Genomic DNA, 19904 nt, shown 5'->3' on the forward strand with positions numbered 1-19904 from the left:
ATTAATTATAAAATTATGAAACATTTAAATAACATTCCACCCATGAGGCCACTAGAGGGAGATTTGGTCCTTTGACTGCAGGTAAGAGCTACCAGAAATTCATGTAACCAATAACAGTACATTTACTACTGGTGACATACTGTATGTAATGGGGAATTTATAAAAAATAGACAAAGGGCAATTAACACAATAAAACAATGAATGCGTAAGAATTGGTGGGAGACAGCTGAGTGCATTCTGGAGAGAGATGTGCCAATATCTTTGCCACACACCTCTCCCCTTCTTCTTGTCTCAACATTTCAAATTATACTAAAGGCACATCATCTTCACACATATTTTAGATGCGTTGCTTTTTACTGACAGCCGCATCTCAATAATCAGCTAGGCCTATATTGTCAACCCCGCTGCCCAAATTGCGGGATTACCAATTAGGATTCCCAATATGTGATTTGAAACAATCCACAGCTTTAAAATAAGCTAAAAAGTACTCTCTGGTGAAGTATTTTGAAATATTTTATTTATTTCTGTATAGACTGGAGTAATTATATACTTTTGACAAATGTATTTCAATTTACTTTAGGCTACAGTGACTACTGTTACCGAATCATGTCCTATGCTTATGTTACTTTGTATTTTATTGTTGGCCTGCAAATACTTTATTATAAAGGTTTTTTTTCCCCCCAACCCCCTGCACTCAACACCCCCTACTCAAAACAAATTCCTGCTGCTATGCAGACAGACAGACAGACAGACATGCATGCATACATGCAGTATAGAGAAATTGAATTATTAGGAAACTGGTTAATATTGGCACAGTTCACATTTCAACAGTAAGATGATTACACAATATTGCAGTACTTCAGTCTACAATGGAATCTGGAGACCGTTTTTTAGAAGGCCTACATTACACCATTATTGTGTTCCTCCCCCCTCTTGGTCTTGTTTTGGATATATCATTACTTGGTTTATATATTTGGGCAGCATGTCTATGTTTGTGGAGCATGGGTCCTGAAGAACTGTGTTGCTGCGATACGCCTAGAATACCACTAGATGTGAGTATGGAACGGTGCAAATATCCACAGAACCAGGGAGAAAGTGGAAGACGACATTTTGTGTTCATAAAAACAGGGATAAGCTTATCGAAACGAGAGCACTGAGAAAGAGGGGGAGATTGGAGGAGAAACATTGAGAGAAAGAGGAAGGGTAGGCTTCTGGAACCGGCGTGCCCAGAACACATTGACTTTTGCCGCGTTCTAAAACCTGCGAACTCGGAAATCTCGACTTCCGACTTCAGTTTTGTTCAAGACAACTGTGTACTCAGAAAAAAACGAGCTCCGACTGGGATAAATCGTTTTGAACGGTCAGCCAACTCGGAATTCATAGTCGGAAACACGGGTATATTTATAGAGCCCCGACTTTGCTACCTGAAGATCACTGACGTCATGATTTGACCTCAAATGACTAAAAATGTTATTCCCAGTTGTCTTGAACGCACTGTAGTCGCAAGTCAGAGATGTTTGAGTTCCCGGTTGTCTTGAACGTGGCAGTAAGCACAAAGAGGAAGGGCCTGACGTCAGGGCCTATCTGAGCATGCGCTGTTATGTGTCCAGTCAACCCCGTGCCTATCGGTAGACTACATAATACACACTCTTTCTGTATCTACAGACATTGCTATCTGACAGCCCAATACAGTGGCGCGGGAGACTACAAGAATAGTTATTTTCTACCTACTAAGAACTGGACCAACACACATCTAACGCTCCTTTCGGCTTCATTTGAAGGTTGTTGTTCGGGTTTAACCTACCTTTGGCTGTATCACCCCTAACCAACCCTAACCTCGCCAGCACCGCCACGGGGACTTTACCATAACCCTGAAGGGAAACGGGTCCTGCCGGTGTTCCTTCCCCAGGACAGGTGAGTGTTTACCTGGGGAGCCAGCTGTTTGGTGCTCACTAGCCGTATTTGCATCATTCTCGTGATGGGGAATATGACGCCATAGCTAGCTACAGTGTGACAGAGAGAGGGAGACATACAACATCCGAGGATGGACCAATAGCAAACGCGGTGGGAGCAGAAGGATCATGTCTATAGCAATGCATGCTCCTAATCAGAGGGCCTCATCATTTAATGATAAGAGATGCGCAGTGGGATAGTATGAGACATTGCTTTCTATTGATTAGCATACAGGCAATTCCATGGTAACAGAATGACGCTACGACTCCGATTTTTGGCAAAGTTAAACAAACCATACAACTCTATGCATAAGGACTACTTTCAAAAATGTCCACATAAAACAACCCATATACTTGAAGGACAGTGCAGATGTAACGTTTTGTAACAGAATGCCAGTAAAATGGCCCGTGACCAAGTTTTCCAAAAACTCTGTTCAATATCTACTCTGAATTGAGATTCAATGTCTGCATAAATAATGTGGTGCTTGGACATCGCAGTAGAGCACAGTACATTGTACTTTACTCTACCCTAGTGTGCTTTACTGTACTGACCTATACACTACTCTACTTTGAGTGTGTGAGAGAGAGAAAAGACTGTTTTCACAATTATGTCAATAACAGTATGCCAGTGGAAGGGAGGACAGTAGCAGGTGACCCAACTGCGGTTTCCGATTTACACCTTTTAATTGCTTAATAAATCATAAACTCAATTGTTATCAGTAAAATTAAATATAAATGTTAATATTAGTTTCCAAGGTTCTTAACTTCAAAATTATTGTGTTTTGATTTACAGTACCAGTCAAAAGTTTGGACACACCTATTCATTCAAGGGTTTTTCTTTATTTTCTATATAGTAGAATAATAGTGACGACATCACAACTATGAAAACGCATATGGAATCATGTAGTAACTAAAAAAGTGTTCAACAAATCTAAATATATTTTATATTTGAGATTCTTCAAAGTAGTCATCCTTTGCCTTGATTAGAGCTTTGCACACTCTTGGCATTCTCTCAACCAGCTTCACCTGGAATGTTTTTCCAACAGTCTTGAAGAAGTTCCCACATATGCTGAGCACTTGTTGGCTGCTTATTCTTATATTCTCTGTGTGTGTGTGTGTGTGTGTGTGTGTGTGTACTGCTCAAAAAAATAAAGGGAACACTTAAACAACACATCCTAGATCTGAATGAAATCTTATTAAATACTTTTTTATTTACATAGTTGAATGTGCTGACAACAAAATCACACAAAAATAATCAATGGAAATCCAATTTATCAACCCATGGAGGTCTGGATTTGGAGTCACACTCAAAATTAAAGTGGAAAACCACACTACAGGCTGATCCAACTTTGATGTAATGTCCTTAAAACAAGTCAAAATGGGCTCAGTAGTGTGTGTGGCCTCCACGTGCCTGTATGACCTCCCTACAACGCCTGGGCATGCTCCTGATGAGGTGGCGGATGGTCTCCTGAGGGATATCCTCCCAGACCTGGACTAAAGCATCCGCCAACTCCTGGACAGTCTGTGGTGCAACGTGGCGTTGGTGGATGGAGCGAGACATGATGTCCCAGATGTGCTCAATTGGATTCAGGTCTGGGGAACGGGCGGGCCAGTCCATAGCATCAATGCCTTCCTCTTGCAGGAACTGCTGACACACTCCAGCCACATGAGGTCTAGCATGGTCTTGCATTAGGAGGAACCCAGGGCCAACCGCACCAGCATATGGTCTCACAAGGGGTCTAAGGATCTCATCTCGGTACCTAATGGCTACCTCTGGCGAGCACATGGAGGGCTGTGCGGCCCCCCAAAGAAATGCCACCCCACACCATGACTGACCCACCGCCAAACCGGTCATGCTGGAGGATGTTGCAGGCAGCAGAATGTTCTCCACGGCGTCTCCAGACTCTGTCACATGCTCAGTGTGAACCTGCTTTCATCTTTGAAGAGCACAGGACGCCAGTGGCGAATTTGCCAATCTTGGTGATCTCTGGCAAATGCCAAACGTCCTGCACGGTGTTGGGCTGTAAGCACAACCCCCACCTGTGGACGTCGGGCCCTCATACCACCCTCATGGAGTCTGTTTCTGACCGTTTGAACAGACACATGCACATTTGTGGCCTGCTGGAGGTCATTTTGCAGGGCTCTGGCAGTGCTTCTCCTGCTCCTCCTTGCACAAAGGCGGAGGTAGCGGTCCTGCTGCTGGGTTCTTGCCCTCCTACGGCCTCCTCCACGTCTCCTGATGTACTGGCCTGTCTCCTGGTAGCGCCTCCATGCTCTGGACACTACGCTGACAGACACAGCAAACCTTCTTGCCACAGCTCGCATTGATGTGCCATCCTGGATGAGCTGCACTACCTGAGCCACTTGTGTAGGTTGTAGACTCCGTCTCATGCTACCACTAGAGTGAAAGCACCGCCAGCATTCAAAAGTGACCAAAACATCAGCCAGGAAGCATAGGAACTGAAGTGGTCTGTGGTCCCCACCTGCAGAACCACTCCTTTATTGGGGGTGTCTTGCTAATTGCCCATAATTTCCACCTGTTGTCTATTCCATTTGCACAACAGCATGTGAAATTTATTGTCAATCAGTGTTGCTTCCTAAGTGGACAGTTCGATTTTCACAGAAGTGTGATTGACTTGGAGTTATATTGTGTTGTTTAAGTGTTCCCTTTATTTTTGAGCAGTATATATATATATATATATATATATATATATATGCCTTCATTTCTGTAAAATAGACTCTTAGCTTTCATTTGACACCAAATGTAATGAGCTCTTATGAACTTAAGATGTTGGTGCTCATAGGTCCTTTTACCTCTCCCCCTTCCCTTCATCTTATAACGTGTGTGTGTGTGTGTGTGTGTGTTAAAATTAGTTGTTACATAAGTAGGACTATTCATCGATATCCATCCATCAATCACCATGTAGGGATTGCATCTGATTTTTAGGGTGAGATTTATTACCATGGTTGTCCTGGAAACAATGCTTGGAGGAATGTGTGTGCACGTCACTTGCTTGAGCCAACATGAGGAAGGAAGATTTGTTTTGTCCTCAGGCTACAAATAAGTTATTCGTAGCCTATAATCTATGGCGATTTCTACACAATGAAAGGCTCCAGCAGAACCTTTGGTTTGTAGGTTAGCCTAATTTGTGCAGCCTATGTCATTATAATCAATATGAACCGTGCATGCTCTCTCACCATGGGGAGTGTGTGAGGGTGAGAGAGAGAATATGCTCCCCCTCTGATCCCCTTCATTAATGTAGCTTACCAAATTGTGTTTTAGGTGTTATTTAAATCACATTCTCAAATAAAATGTGTAACATAATGGCTTAACTTTGCCTCCAAAGCTGTTTCATGGGGATTTGTGTGTTAAACCTGTAGCCTACCGTTATTAATAATGAATATTATTACTAGTGTGAGAGCTGGGTCACCCGGGTGACTTGGGCTGCAGTGGGTCTCAGACCAATATAGTCTGACTGCGACTCGCATCCTGGGCAATTCTTCCCGCCCCCTCTTTCAACTGGCTCCTGGATGCTTCTCTTTCTATTGGTTCTTGGCTACTTCCTCGTTCTAGTTTACTCCTGCCGGAATTCTATCTTTCAACCTGCACTTAAGCCTACCTTTCTCTTCAAGACATTTGGTTCTATGTCAATATATTTCTGACTGCCGAATGAAGCTCTCCTCTTGTGCACACGACATGGCTCTGGTCATAGTGGCTGGAGCGTAGTTAGGATAAATGAAACGGCAAATTATTACAGTTAATAAAACGTCTCATAGATCAGACTCCAATCTGATGTGTCCCGAGATGATAAATAAAGTCATTTAACAAATACTTAAGAGGCACGGCAAACAAAAGTTTTAAGCCAAACCATTGGCGACCAAGCCTAGCGTTGTACTTTCTTCTATGTCAATGGCGCACGCTTTATGATTGGAGCTTATACTATTGCCCTGCGGCCGCCTCCATTGGACGGTGCGGCTAGAAGTGTGCTCTAAGGACAGCTCCCCGTACCCAGTTCACATTGGACATGGATAGCTCAGATTTTATCACACTATGCTTCCTTATCATAGGCCTACCTCTGCTCTGTACACCACATCTCTAGCCACTCCACCATCTCCCTACAACCTGCCCTTTTGCCGTAGGCCTACCTAATTTCCTGAAATTACACATGGTATAGGCCTATAAGCAGCTCTCACCTTCCTATGATGTATTATACCACCGACCCGCCTCCCTTTTGCTCTGCTGGGAAGGCCAGTTAAACTCAGGGCCGTGCCCGGGGGCTGACTTTCCAGTGGGGAACGGACCATCTCCTGTATAGGACCTGGTCTTGCAGGGGGGGAGGGGGTCAGCACAATTCCGGCCTGTGGATGTGGGCGTGGTCCGAGGTCGGTCGCGTTCCACCCGACTAGCCTACGTCAACGACTAATCCTCCACCTGATCATTATCAATCCTAAGAGTTTTTCTACTAAAATATGGGATATTTTGTCATTGCCATTTCTCCAGTGTGATTCATTCATTAAGTTTATCGACAATGTTGAACTTTGAAACCTGTGTCTTTTGATAATCAGAAACTGAAACTAAGGCGCAGTTACGCATGCGACGATAGGCCTATTAGCCCTACTACTATTAGATTCATGACGCCAGTGTCACTCACTAAAACAAACACAATGGAGCAATAGCCTAGCATTCCAGCTGACTATTTATTTATTTTTCTTTCTTGGACACAGGATGAATCCCTGGTGGGCTGGATTGGTGGTAGGCATTGCTGGGCTGGGATCTGCGGGGGTTCGCTGAGCAACAGGCCCTCCCCAGTGGCAGTTTTTAGAGGTTGGTCGTCAGGAGCACCATGAGGGTGCTACCCTCGACACTAATTTGCCTATTTTAATTACCTAATAATAATAGGCCTACCTGTTATTTTAACAGCCACTGGTCAATGAATTGGGTAGGCTACGGTGTTAGGATGTCTACAATTAATCAAGAAAATAAATCTTACATTTCATAAAAGTAGGCCTATAGGTGTTGCAAACTGTGTCTCCATCATGTCAGCAGCACAGGTTGGCATGAGGAGGCACCATGCAGTGCGCCTCCTCTTAAAGGAGAAGGGAGGAAAAATAATGGAGTTATCCCGATTGGATTTCTCCAGAAAATTCCTCCAGAAAGAGCTCGATTTTCATCCTGCGCAGGTAAACTGCATCTTAGCCCTTCCCTATGGGAAGGTTCTGGGGGCAACTCCAGAACTTCCTGAACACCCAGGGGTCCCTCACAGCAATGTTTGAGGTGACCAAGCTGACGGATAATAGCGTTAAAACCGTTATTATCCGTATGTATAATGAAACCGTACAGCCGGAGGACGATGCAGTATGGCTGGGCAGGTACTGCAACGTGAAGGGGCCCTTGCTCCAGGTGAAGGATCCTGATGGGATCTGGACAGGGGCCTGGAGGGTTACTGTCCAGCAGAGGGAGGACCCTGGGGGCTATGGTGGGTTGAAAGCCATCCCATCCACCATAGTCCTCGGAGAGAATAGGGGCCATGTTCACTACCAGGACCAGCCCAAGCTGTGCCGTAAGTGTGGTGAACATGGCCACCTCGCAGAGGCCTGCAAAAAGGTCATCTGCATGAAGTGCCGGGAGGTGGGCCACCGCTACGAGGAGTGCATGAATGGAAGGTCGTGCAACCTCTGTGGCGAGCGGTCCCACCTCATCCGCGGCTGCCCCTTCTCCTGGGCCAATAAGGTCAGGGCCGAAAGGAGGGAGACGGCGGCCGCGGACCGGGCTTCTGAGCGCCAAGGGGAGGGAACGGCAGTTGCCGAGGAGGTGGTGGTGGTGGAGCCGGTGGTGGTCGAGGAAGTAGTGGTGGAGCCGGTTGTAGTGGAGGGCGCTGAAGGTGCAGTGGTGGAAGAAGTGGGAGGAGAGGACAAACATTCCGATTAATCGGTCGACCTCTACTTGTCTCTATCTTCTAGGCATGAAAAGAATGCCCCCCTGAAAAAAGATATATGGTAGGTAGGCCTACAGTAGTATAGTGTTGATAAAGAAAAACCCGAGCACCAACAGGTAATACATTAAATTCTGTATTAAACTTCACACAAGTAGTTTGTTGGACATGATGATTAGATAGTAATGGCCATAGTGTTTCATTTTAACATTTTAATTTGGGTGAATAATTGCATTCTGGATGAGGTTAGTGTTAAGGCTAAGTTTACATACAGCATTGACACGAAGCATAACCTTTTGCGAATAACCAGCTGCTTCCTATTCTTATTTTGTGGGAGAAGAGACAATGTGGATAGCTCCACAATAAACACCCATGTGTAATAGGTTAACGTGAAATCAAAGGCGTCACATCGTATCTGTTACTCAACATGCTCCAGCTATGATGGTGCCGAGGGTAGTCACTCACATCCCAGACACCAGAGATCACGTGGAGGCATAGTTGTCTTTCTGATGAACCTATGTAATGTAGAGTGGAGGCAATAGATAGGCCGATATTAAGTCTCTCTTTTCAAACTCATTTCTAGACACCTTACAGTGAAACATAAATGGGTGCGTAGATTACGGCAGTCATCTCTCTAACATTTTTAATTGAACAAAAATGTACATTTTATTACAGAATGGTGAAATGAAATCTATTACCACCTCACAGCTGTAGCCATACTGATAGGTTCAGCAAGTTTGTGTAGTGGGAAAATGATCAATTATTGGTTAAAGCTGCAATCAGCAGTTGAAACCATAACAAAGTAGACTCCCCACCACGGTGTGAACCGGAGGATTGGGCTGGAGAAATGTAACCACGCTCAAATTCAAAGGACCTCTGGATGCAAGGACTGACAATCCATGATGTCAAAATTATAGTTTTAACCATGTTACATTTACTCTTTACAAACATTGGAGTAAAACAAGCTTATATTTTGGATTCTGAAGGGGTGTGACAGTTGAACTAAGCTCACAATACATTTATAAGTAATATTCTTCAAGAATTAATGGGTACATATAATTAATTTAGAAGTCCAAAAATGGATGAAGCAATTTATGATTGCCCCTTTAAGTGATGCTCGTCTCCACCTCAATCTGCGATCAACAGGATATCCTTCTTTAGATTGTCCCACGCTGGCCCACACAAGTCTTTCCAGCTCTGTCTCTGTGGAGTGATGTGGGCTTTTTGTTGACCATGTGTTGTAAAGCAAGGTAGCCTCAGGAGCGTGTTATTGAAGATAGCAATTTCCTACAGTCCTGTCTCCAGCTGTTCTGTTTCCAGTTATTCAGGATTGCCAATTGAAGATGACTGATCAGTCAGACACTTCTCTGTACAATCAAGACGTTTCTTTATTCACTGCACACAGGATTCTGGGGAACATGATATCACATCCAAGCATGGCAGAAACATGTTCAAAGACCAGGCTACACAAGTCAGTCTTTTTTTATATTTCTGAGTTCACTTTACATCACCGTCCTGGCTCGTAGGGAGATAAAAGATCTGGGCATGAGGAAATAAAAACATAACTTTCTCCAGATCAGTGACTGAGATAAAAGACTTGACTAGCTATATTTCTTAGATGATAAAAGTAGAACCCCTGCAATTCCCCTCTTTTCCTCTTGCTGTTGCTGTCATGCCATGCGAGAAACACTATACAAGGACTTAATATATCACACAAACTTTGCTGTCTCTGGTTATATGTATGTTATGCCCAGCAAGCATTTTACGTTTTTAAATTATTAATACATTCTACACATCAATCAATAATAAACCGTATATAAACCTGGTTTGCAGTCCTTGTAATCCATGAATATGAATTCAAAGTTACAGCACCTGTGTAAAAACAATATAATGTTATCTTGTCAATGTACTAAAACCAGTGGTTTCCAGCAAAAGGGAAGTTGTAAAAGTAGAATGCACAAGGTGCAATGTAGAAATTGGGTAGTGCATCATCAGTTCTTCCTGTCATGTTAGTCATTGCAGACCGTAGAGAGCTATTTATAACTAGTCAGAAATGACCAGATCAACTAGCCCATGTCAGCTAACATTTTTTTTAGCCTATAAATATTGTTGTAATTTTTTTGTTTCTCAAATATCACATGAATACACATTAGACATGGCAAAATGTATAGAATTGCAAGAACATTTGCTTTAAAACTGCAAAACGTTTTTGCATCCCATGACAAAATGTGTAGAATTGAAGGAAATAAGCTTTAAACCTGCAAAATTATCTCCACCAACAAGAGGGCTGTGAACAGTTTGTCATGAACTGTACTTGTGCCCATAGAAATACAGTTGAAGTCTGAACTTTACATACACCTTAGCCAAATACAGCCTGAATTCAAAATATATATATTTTTAAAACACCCATCTACACACAATACCCAATAATGACAAAGTAAAAACATGTTTTTAGAAATTTTTGCAAATTGATTGAAAATTAAATACAGAAATAACTCATTCAGTCCCCATATCTAATACTTTGTAGAAGCACCATTTGGCAGTGATTACAGCTGTCTCTAAGAGCTTTCCACACCTAGATTGTGCAGAATATACTTTTCAAAATTCTTCAAACTCTGTCATATTGGTTGTTGATTATTGCTAGACAACCATTTTCAGGTCTTGCTGTAGATTTTCAAGCCACTCAGGAACATTCACTGTCTTCTTGGTAAGCAATTCCAGTGTAGATATGGCCTTGGGCTTTAGGTTATTGTCCTGCTGAAAGGTGAATTAATCTCCCAGTGTCTGGTGGAAGCCAGACTGAACCAGGTTTTCCTCTAAGATTTTGCCTGTTCATTCCGTTTCTTTTTTTTATCCTGAAACTGCCCAGTCCTTAACGATTACAAGCATGCCCATAACATGATGCAGCCACCACTATTCTTGAAAATATGGATATTGGTACTCAGTAATGTGCTGTATTGGATTTGGTTATACTAAGCTATATGGAATTGTTTTAAGACGGTCATACCAAGGATAATTTTGCTATTTGATTTAGAATTTTAAAACCACTTGAAGTATAAAAAAGAAAAAAAATGTAGTTTTTCTTTCTTTTTATGAACAATTATTTTGGCCTTACTGCTGTTAGCCCATACAAACACGTTGAATAACAGATTCACTACATGGAACAACAGAACAAACTTTCATTAGATTTTTTTGAGAGGACTGCGGTGTCTGTCCTATATCTGAGAGATATGAGGGAAAAAAGAAAAAAGAAAAAAAAACATTTTATACATGTATTTAACCCCTTATTTTAGGCACTATGCCTTCTCCATATATACTAACATTTCATTTTTTTTCAACTGGTACTGGGGGAACATCAAACGAGTCTTGTGAGGCCTGTGGGCATCCTAGAGCAAAACGACTGACATACCTGTTCGTGAGTTTCATCTTTCCATAGTTTGTAGTAGGGCTGGGCGGTATACCGTTTTTTGCGATGTACCGGTATTGATGCACGGACCGGTTTGGGTTTTTACTTTACCTTCTATAACAATACTTGAATGTTTGGTTTGTTAAATGTGATAGGCAGTGTGTAACGTCCATTTTTATAGTTTACTTCGCTACTTGAGTCATCTCTCTATGCCGCTTTCCACACAGACCTAGCCTGTCTGTCACTCAATGAGCGCATTTGTTGTTCCTCGACCACGAGACGCTTGCGTTCAGTCTTCATGGTCAATGCAGCATATGCAACAATGTTGATGACAACGATGCAGTTGTCACTTTGCTTTTTAATATAAATCTACTAGCATTCTATAATTACACTTAGCTTGTATTTCTTACATCTGCAAACAGCTAGTTTGTCTTAGCAAGTTGTTCCTAAATCTTGTTAGCCACTGATTGTTAGCCGCTAATGCTAATCGCTAGCTAGCTAATAAATGTACTGAGTAAGAGCAAGCGTAGTTAGCTACAGCCTGATAATACCAGTGATGGTGTAGACCTAAATCAGCATGTTGTTTGTGCAACAGGATCTTATACATTTAAAGAGGAATACTCAAAGCAAGAATATGTTAGCAACATGAAGTAGCTAAGAGAAAACAACATTCAATGTAGCCAAAGATTATAGGGTCCCCTAGGAAACACCTATCAACACTTTAGTTCATACCCTGTCACAATAACTCCTCCCTGGCATTTTCATTCATTGTCATGTCAAACAACACTATTAAAAGTGCCCACTATTATATTCTAACTATATAATTAGAATAGACATTCTATTTCCATGATTCCAACAGTTAACCCAAGTGTTTTGCTCTAAATCGCAAGTCAAATTGCAACATTTCGTTAAAAATAAGGCCCAGATATCGTGCAGCCCTACGTGGCAGTGTGGAAATGATCTCATATGCAGAAATTGATGACACTTTTTGTGTTGAAGTTGAATTGTTTTATACTGTACAATCAGAATGGAGAAAGACCAATGGAAATCACTTAGCATGTATGTGTTGCCACCCTAGGATCACGCACTACTCATTAAGCAAATGTAGAACTTTTATTATTAAAAAACATAATACCGTCATAATTATTTTTTTTTTAAATTCTTGATATATTTTGGCCATATTGCCCAGCCTTAATTTCTAGGCCAAACCGTTCGAACACTACAGACCATTTTGTGAAAAGACCGCAGAAGTGCGACATAGGCGTCTGTGGTGGATTGAGACGCATCCAATGCAAATAAACATCCCTCTAGTTTAAACTGACAGATTTTTATGGGATTTTTTGTTATGCCAATTAGATTGTCGCAGGGGCGCGGACATCGGCCTTTGGTGGTTAAAACTGTTGTAAATAATCCTGCTCCGTATAAAATTTTGAAAAAACTAAGCGTGAAGGATAGATCAATCCCTTGGTTCACGCATGAATTGTATTTAAAATTACAGGAAAGAAATGTAGCTTGGGCTGAGGCTAGATTGACTGATACTACTACTTCTGACTGGCAGACATTTGGGAAATCGATATCTGTCTCTGGTTAGAAAAGCAAAGTCAACATACTTCCTGAACTGTGTATCTGAGAATCGTGGGAATCCACTTCTGGAAAGTAGTCAGGTTATGACAGCCTCTGGTCCCATAATAGACCAAATGGAAATTTGTGGTGCTTTTAATAACCATTTTGCCTCAGCTGGCCATCTATTTGAAATAATTGTTTCTGGAAATTCCTCTAATTCCAGTAGAGTCCTTTATTCACCTTGAAACAGACTGTAGAGAATGATCACACCCAGATAGAATGTCTATTTTCATTTCAACCATTTTATATCTATGATATTATATCTATGCATTTGCTAAAAATCAATGAAAAAAAAACTTCCACATGGGGTAATTCTCTTGATCCTTTTTTACTGCAACTCTCTGGCTCACTTATTGCAGAATAATTAACCTATATTTCAGGTGTTATCCCTAAGATCTGGAAAGTGGCACATGTCCTCCCCCACCTAAAGGATGAGAGAACTTGGAAATTGGATGGTAGTTATCTTGCCTTTCCAAAGTTTTAGAATCATTGGCCTACTCTCAACTGATAACTTTTTAAACTTCTCATTCTATTCTAAATGTGCACTAGTATGGTTTTAGACCTGGACATAGCACCGTTTCAGTTGCTACACTTGTTCTAGATGTGTTAAATTGCTTAGATCATAAAAACCATTGTGCTGCCTTGTTTATTGACCTTTCCAAGGACTTTGACACTGTTGACCATTACATTATAATGCAAAGACTGAAATAGGCCTGGATCAGGCTTCTTGCAAGTGGTTTGAGAATGATCTGTCAGATAAGACACAATGTGTGATTTCTGATGGTGTCAAGTGTAGTTTCCTGGATATTAAAGGTGTATAGCAGGGGTCGGTATTGGGACCTGTTCTCATAAACCAATATTATTTATATAAATAGTTATCTGTTAACTTGTAATATTCATATGTATGCAGGTGACACTTATGTATTCCGTTGCCCAGGCTATGTTAGAGTTGCAATCTGACTTCGTTGCCTTACAGAGAGCCCTGGTTGGTTTAACTTGTACTTAATCCGGGAAAGGCTAAATGTTTTTTTTCTAATTCTCGCAAAATAAATTCAGATGGACTACATATGTATTAGTTGGATGGTTCTCCCATCGATCGGGTTCCTGCCTATAAATATCTGGGCATTTGGATTAACAAAAATGTAATGTTTAAAAAAACATACGGATGAGCTAGTTAAAAAGCTGAGATTTAAAGTGGGCTTCTTTTTTAGAAATAGATCTAGCCTCTCCCTAAATAGCAGGAAGCAGATTGTACAGTCAACTTTCCTGCCAGTTCTTGACTATGGTGACACCATTTACCAGATTGCAGCAGCCACTTTAAACCTTTGGATGCAGTCTACCATAGACAGTTTTAATACACTACTACATCCTGTATCAAAAAGTTGTCTGGTCATAACATTTCCATAGCTCACTTCATTATTCCATTTTTGTTAACAAAGCTGTACTAAACAAGCTTCCAATTTCACTGTTAAAATATAAAAATACCAAACCCCTTCAAGGTTTGTTAACTCTTGACGTTCCTTTGGTCTCCACCGAACTAGGTAAATCCGCTTTTACACTGAATAATAATATAACAGTTCATATAAGGAAATCAGTCAATTGTAAAGCAATTCATTATGCCCAAATCTATGGATTTCACATGACTGGGAATACAGATATGCATCTGTTGGACACAGATACCTTAAATAAAGATAGGGGTGTGGATCAGAACCAGTCTATATCTGGTGTGACCACTATTTGCCTCATGCAGCATGACACATCTCCTTCGCATAGAGTGTTGTCCCACTCTTCAATGGCTGTGCGAAGCTGCTGGATATTGGCGGGAACTGGAACACCCTGGTGTACACGTCGATCCAGAGCATCCCAAACATGCTCAATGGGTGACATGTCTGGTGAGTGTGCAGGCTATGGAAGAACTGGGACATGTTTAGCTTCCAGAAATTGTGTACAGATCCTTGCTACATGGGGCCATGCATTATCATGCTGAAACATGAGGTGATGGCGGCAGATGAATGGCACGACAATGGTCCTCAGGATCTCATGGTATCTCTGTGCATTCAAATTGCCATCGATAAAATGCAATTGTCTTCATTGTCCGTAGCTTATGCCTGCTCATACCATAACCCCACCACCAGCATGGGGCACTCTGTTCACAACGTTGCCGTCAGCAAACCACTTGCCCACATGACGCCATCCATGTCTACCATCTACCTGGTACATTTGAAATCGTTATTCTCCGTGAAGAGCGCACTTCTCCAGCATGCCAGTGGCCATCGAAGGTGAGCATTTGAAGTAGGTTACGACGCCGAACTGCAGTCAGGTCAAGACCCTGGTGAGGACGACTAGCACGCAGATGAGTTTCCCTGATACGGTTTGTGCAGAAATTTCTTCCGTTGTGTAAACCCACAGTTTCTTCAGCTGTCCAGGTGGCTGGTCTCAGACGATCCCGCAGGTGAAGAAGCCGGATGAGGAGGTCCTGGGTTGGCTTGGTTACACGTGGTCTGCAGGTGAGGCCGGTTGGACGTACTACCAAATTCTCTTAAACGTTGGATAAAAATGAACATTCAATTCTTTGGCGAAAGCTCTGGTGGACATTCCTGCAGTCAGCATGCCAATTGCACACACTCTCAAAACTTCAGACATCTGTGGCATTGTGTTTTGTGACAATACTGCATATTTTAGTGGCCTTTTTATTGTCCCCAGCACAAGGTGCACCTGTGTAATGATCACGCTGTTTAATCAGTTTCTTGATATGCCACACCTGTCAGGTGGATGGAGAAATGCTCACTAAAAGGGATGTAAACAAATTTCTGAGCTTTTTGTGCATATGGAAAATGTCTGGGATCTTTTATTTCAGCTCATGAAACTTCGGACCAACACTTTACATGTTGCATTTATATTTTTGTTCAGTGTAGTTTTCAAGCACCTCATTGCTGGAACCAACTACAAAATACATTACAATTGGATGTTCTGGTGCTGCTCAGGCACAAAAAAATATTGATTAGGGACCATCTTATTGAGGAATGTAATTATGTTTTAATATTTGTGTTGTGCTGTATTTTTTGTTGTATTGTTTGTATTTGATTTAGATTTTGTCTAATGAAATTGTATATGCAGGTCTCCCTTGTGAAAGAGACCCTGCTTAAATAAAATATAGGATAATTTTGGTCATAGCCAGTCAACTGAGTTTTGTGAGTTCATCATGACTTACTTGAGGGTTCGGTTTTGATTTCAACAACGCTCACTTGCCCACGAACACGGGATACACAGCTGCGGTAATTGTGCTCTATCCAATCCTATCACAGAACTTGAAGAAGGTGAGACAGACTGCCCAGCAGCACAGTGGATCGGACTTTGTTTACATAAGACTATGTCACACAATTTTTTTAACTTGAGAAATACTGCACCAAACACCATAGCTAGATGTAAAATTGTGTGACTAAAACCTCGGCAAAAATTTTCTAAATGAAAAGCCCAGTGCAGTCAAACATTTTTTTGGTATTTTATATACTGTATATTTCCCCACCATGAGTTTGAAATAATACTGTGAAATTGTGAAAATGATGATGTCCTTTTAATGTAAGAGCTGTTTGGAAATGTCAGCCTGTTTTGGTGGGATGGAGCTTTGCCCTTCCATGTTGACATCATCATGTGGTAAATTAGTTAATAGATCAATAAGAGTTCTAAACCTCTCTGTCAATAGCAGCACATTTTCAGTTTTTTTCCTCCCCACTCAGATCAGCCCCAGACACTCCTAGCAAATTCTTGCTGGAGAAATTGCCCTTTTCTAAGAAGCTATTTTTGTAAGGTGCTTAATTGTTACCCAGAAAGTATTTTATATTAAGATAAAATGGCTGCATTGGACCTTTTTTTTAAAAGACAGATTTCTTGAGTTATCTTCAATTCATTCTGACTATTTTCAGTAAGTGATACTGTCTTTGTTCCTATGGTTTATCATGGGGACAAACATGAATAACTGCCACATCGAACCACACCCCAAAGACTGAAATCTCGTTTTTCTTAATGAGCAACAGAGAACACATGCGGAATCGGTGCTTTTGGTCACTCTTTAAATTTCCTGTATTGCATAAAAATCCTACATCTGTATATCCCAGTCACTGTGTTTCCTAAATGTTTCGACATGCACCAGCCATTTAGACTTCTGTTATCAGATAGGCAGTGCACTTTGCTGTCAGTACATAGTTACCATACAGTTGAACTGATGAGAACTTACTTCCGCACAACAGGTCTGAGAGGACTATTTTGTGGGGAATCTAATTTGTACAAATATTTTGTTGACTTATCCTTTGGTGTTGGAGTTCTCGAGCAACATGGCACACCACCACTTTCTCAATGCTGGCATGTCGGTGTAAACGAGGGGGGGGGGGAGTGGATTGCCATTGACAAGTGCAACAAAAGGTACATTTTTCAGTATTATTGCGATCTGTAGACATTTAATTTCAAGGTGACAGTTATTTCAGCTAACCTGGGAGAAGTCAAACGGGGCATCCACTGCCATGTACAGTGTGTACTGTAAAAACAAAAATGTATCATACTAAACAATTGTGCTACATCAAAATATGGACACTAAAACTATTAGTCTTACCATCAGCATCAGCATAAATATCCCAATGTCCCAGTGGTTATCATGTCGAGGAAAAGCCCCAATTTAAAGAGGAAAAAATTATACACACATTTTTAACACAAAGAAACAACACTCTTCTGGACAGCAGGAGTTGATATGCCACAATGTTTGAAATAATGTGAAGGCTGGTAAAAAAATGTCTGCTCCATCTATCTGAGTCCACTGACCCAGTGAAATACGCTGTGCAATATCCCTGAAAGGGACATAGTTATTATGATGCATTATACAACGGGTGGGTCTAATCCTGAATGCTGACTGGTTAAAACCGCATTCCAGCTGTGTCTATTCCACAAGTTACCACCTGCTAAGTCTATGATATTAAAATGCCTATTTACTCTGTTCCATCTGACTGTACAATCCACTGTCTTATCAGCACAGCCAGGCAATTTATAAACTTGATCTCCACTATAAAAGCATCTTGACATTTTATATCACTTTTTTTTTTTTTAGACTAACATTTGGACATTGAATTTGAATATTGAAACAATTTCCACATGTCGCATAGTAATGAACAAGTCAGGATCAGACAAACAGGCAGCTTTTCTCAGCTGTGAATCAGCATAATTTTAATGGAGATATTTCTTTATGTATGTGTATATATATATCTCTATCTCTATCTCTATCTCTATCAAAAGAAAACAGATAAAATGAAATACAGTGCAGCTATTTTGCAGGCTTTCCATCTCAGTTTGAAGTGATTGTGTTAGCCGTGTTGTTGGCTAGCTCCTCTGAACAACAGCGACCTGACGAGAGAGCACATTTTTCTATGCCAGATGAAATCGCACATCATTAGCTTATTTTAATGGATGTATCCAAATAAATGTCACTAGAAAACAGCTTATGCAAATGCAGCTACTTTGTTGTTAATCAGTCTGCACTGTTTGACGTGACTAAGTTAGCTGTAGCTGGCTAGCTAGCAAGCAAGAACGTTGCCAGTCAGTATGGCAATAGAACATTTACAACGAACAACTGGGTCGCGTCTATAGATACAAAACAAAAAGATTGAATGACTGGGTCGCGTCTCTGGCAACCGAACCGATAGAATGAACAACCAGCCGGCTTGGGTAGCAACCCTAGATTTGTATCTGGAGTATATCTTGTGGAAGGATAAAATAGTATGAATAAATTAATCAAAATATTTTTTTTTTACTGAAATATGTCAATCATTATTTGAATATGTTGCTAACACGTTGTATAAAAGTGACAATGCCCTCGAAGACGGTGTTTTGGAGGATATATTGGCACGTTTTGCCAGCCCTCGACTTTGTCTCGGGCCTAACAACACCCGTGCTAATATATCCTCCAAACACTGGCTTCGAGGGCATTGTCACTTAAGGAGAATACAACATTAACACACACACAAAATGAAAGGTTCTAGAACATGGCTGGAACTGTGTGAAACTAACACTATATACCAGCGGTCTGCAGAACAGGACCTTGTGTTCTAACAAAGCACAAAATCTTTATCTGGCCAACTGCGCAACACAAATATAACTCAACTAAAGCTGCACACAGCAACATATGATATGTCACCGACTCCAAGCAATCTGTTCTCCAAGCATACAGAGTCAAGAAAGTAGATGACCCTCTGCAGTGGCTTCAAGACCTACAGTACAATTCTAATGTTTTATACAATTCAGAAAGCTTATCAGTTAGTTGGGTAAAATGACATACAATGAAAATAAATGTTTTAATAAAATGATTTGAATAAAAAATAAATATACTGTAAGTACATACTGCAATGATATTCAAACCACTTACACATAGCTTGATGACAGATTCTTTCACATGATCATCAGACTGAAATTAAATACAGAATGTCCATCGTTCATTTGAAACCACATTACTTATTTGATAGCTAGTTGGTTACCATTTAGTACTTCTGGAAGTGTATTGGACGTCAACTGGCAAATTGTATTGAAATAATTTAAATGCCGACCATATTTTATGATTTTACTTACAGGCAAAGTGGTGAAAGGGTCTGTTCCAATGGAAGGCACCCAGGTGCCACATACAGATCTGCCACAAAGATATTCTTGCCCTGCACAATACAGTAAAAACAAAATGATTATGTAAGGCACTGCCTCTAAAACATTTTACTGTGTTTGTGTGAATCAGTATTTCATGTCATAGATCAAGGCAGAGATGGCACCAAGTCACAATTTAGCAAGTCTCAAGTCTTAACCTTTGAGTCTCGAGTCAAGTCCCACGTTCCAGAGCTGAGGTCAAGTCACAGGTCCCTAATTTTGTGTTTTGAGTCCTCAAGTCAGTGGTTGACACTAGAACCACCAAGGCGGTCAATCTGACCGTTTTCAATATTGTCATTTCAATAACTTAATTTCAAT

General features: G+C 41.0%; 1 protein-coding gene across 2 annotated transcripts in view; it reads left to right on the plus strand.

The window, feature by feature from the left end:
* Positions 1–1480: 1480 nt before the first annotated feature.
* Positions 1481–19904, plus strand: part of LOC115164337 (solute carrier family 23 member 2-like) — a 74199-nt gene continuing 55775 nt past the window's right edge. For both annotated transcript variants that reach the window (XM_029716725.1, XM_029716726.1), the window contains exon 1: positions 1481–1914. The gene's annotated coding sequence lies outside the window, so the exon portion shown is untranslated. The remainder of the gene's footprint in view (positions 1915–19904) is intronic.

This window comes from Salmo trutta, chromosome 27, assembly GCF_901001165.1.
Source record: "Salmo trutta chromosome 27, fSalTru1.1, whole genome shotgun sequence".
NCBI classification, from domain to species: domain Eukaryota; kingdom Metazoa; phylum Chordata; class Actinopteri; order Salmoniformes; family Salmonidae; genus Salmo; species Salmo trutta.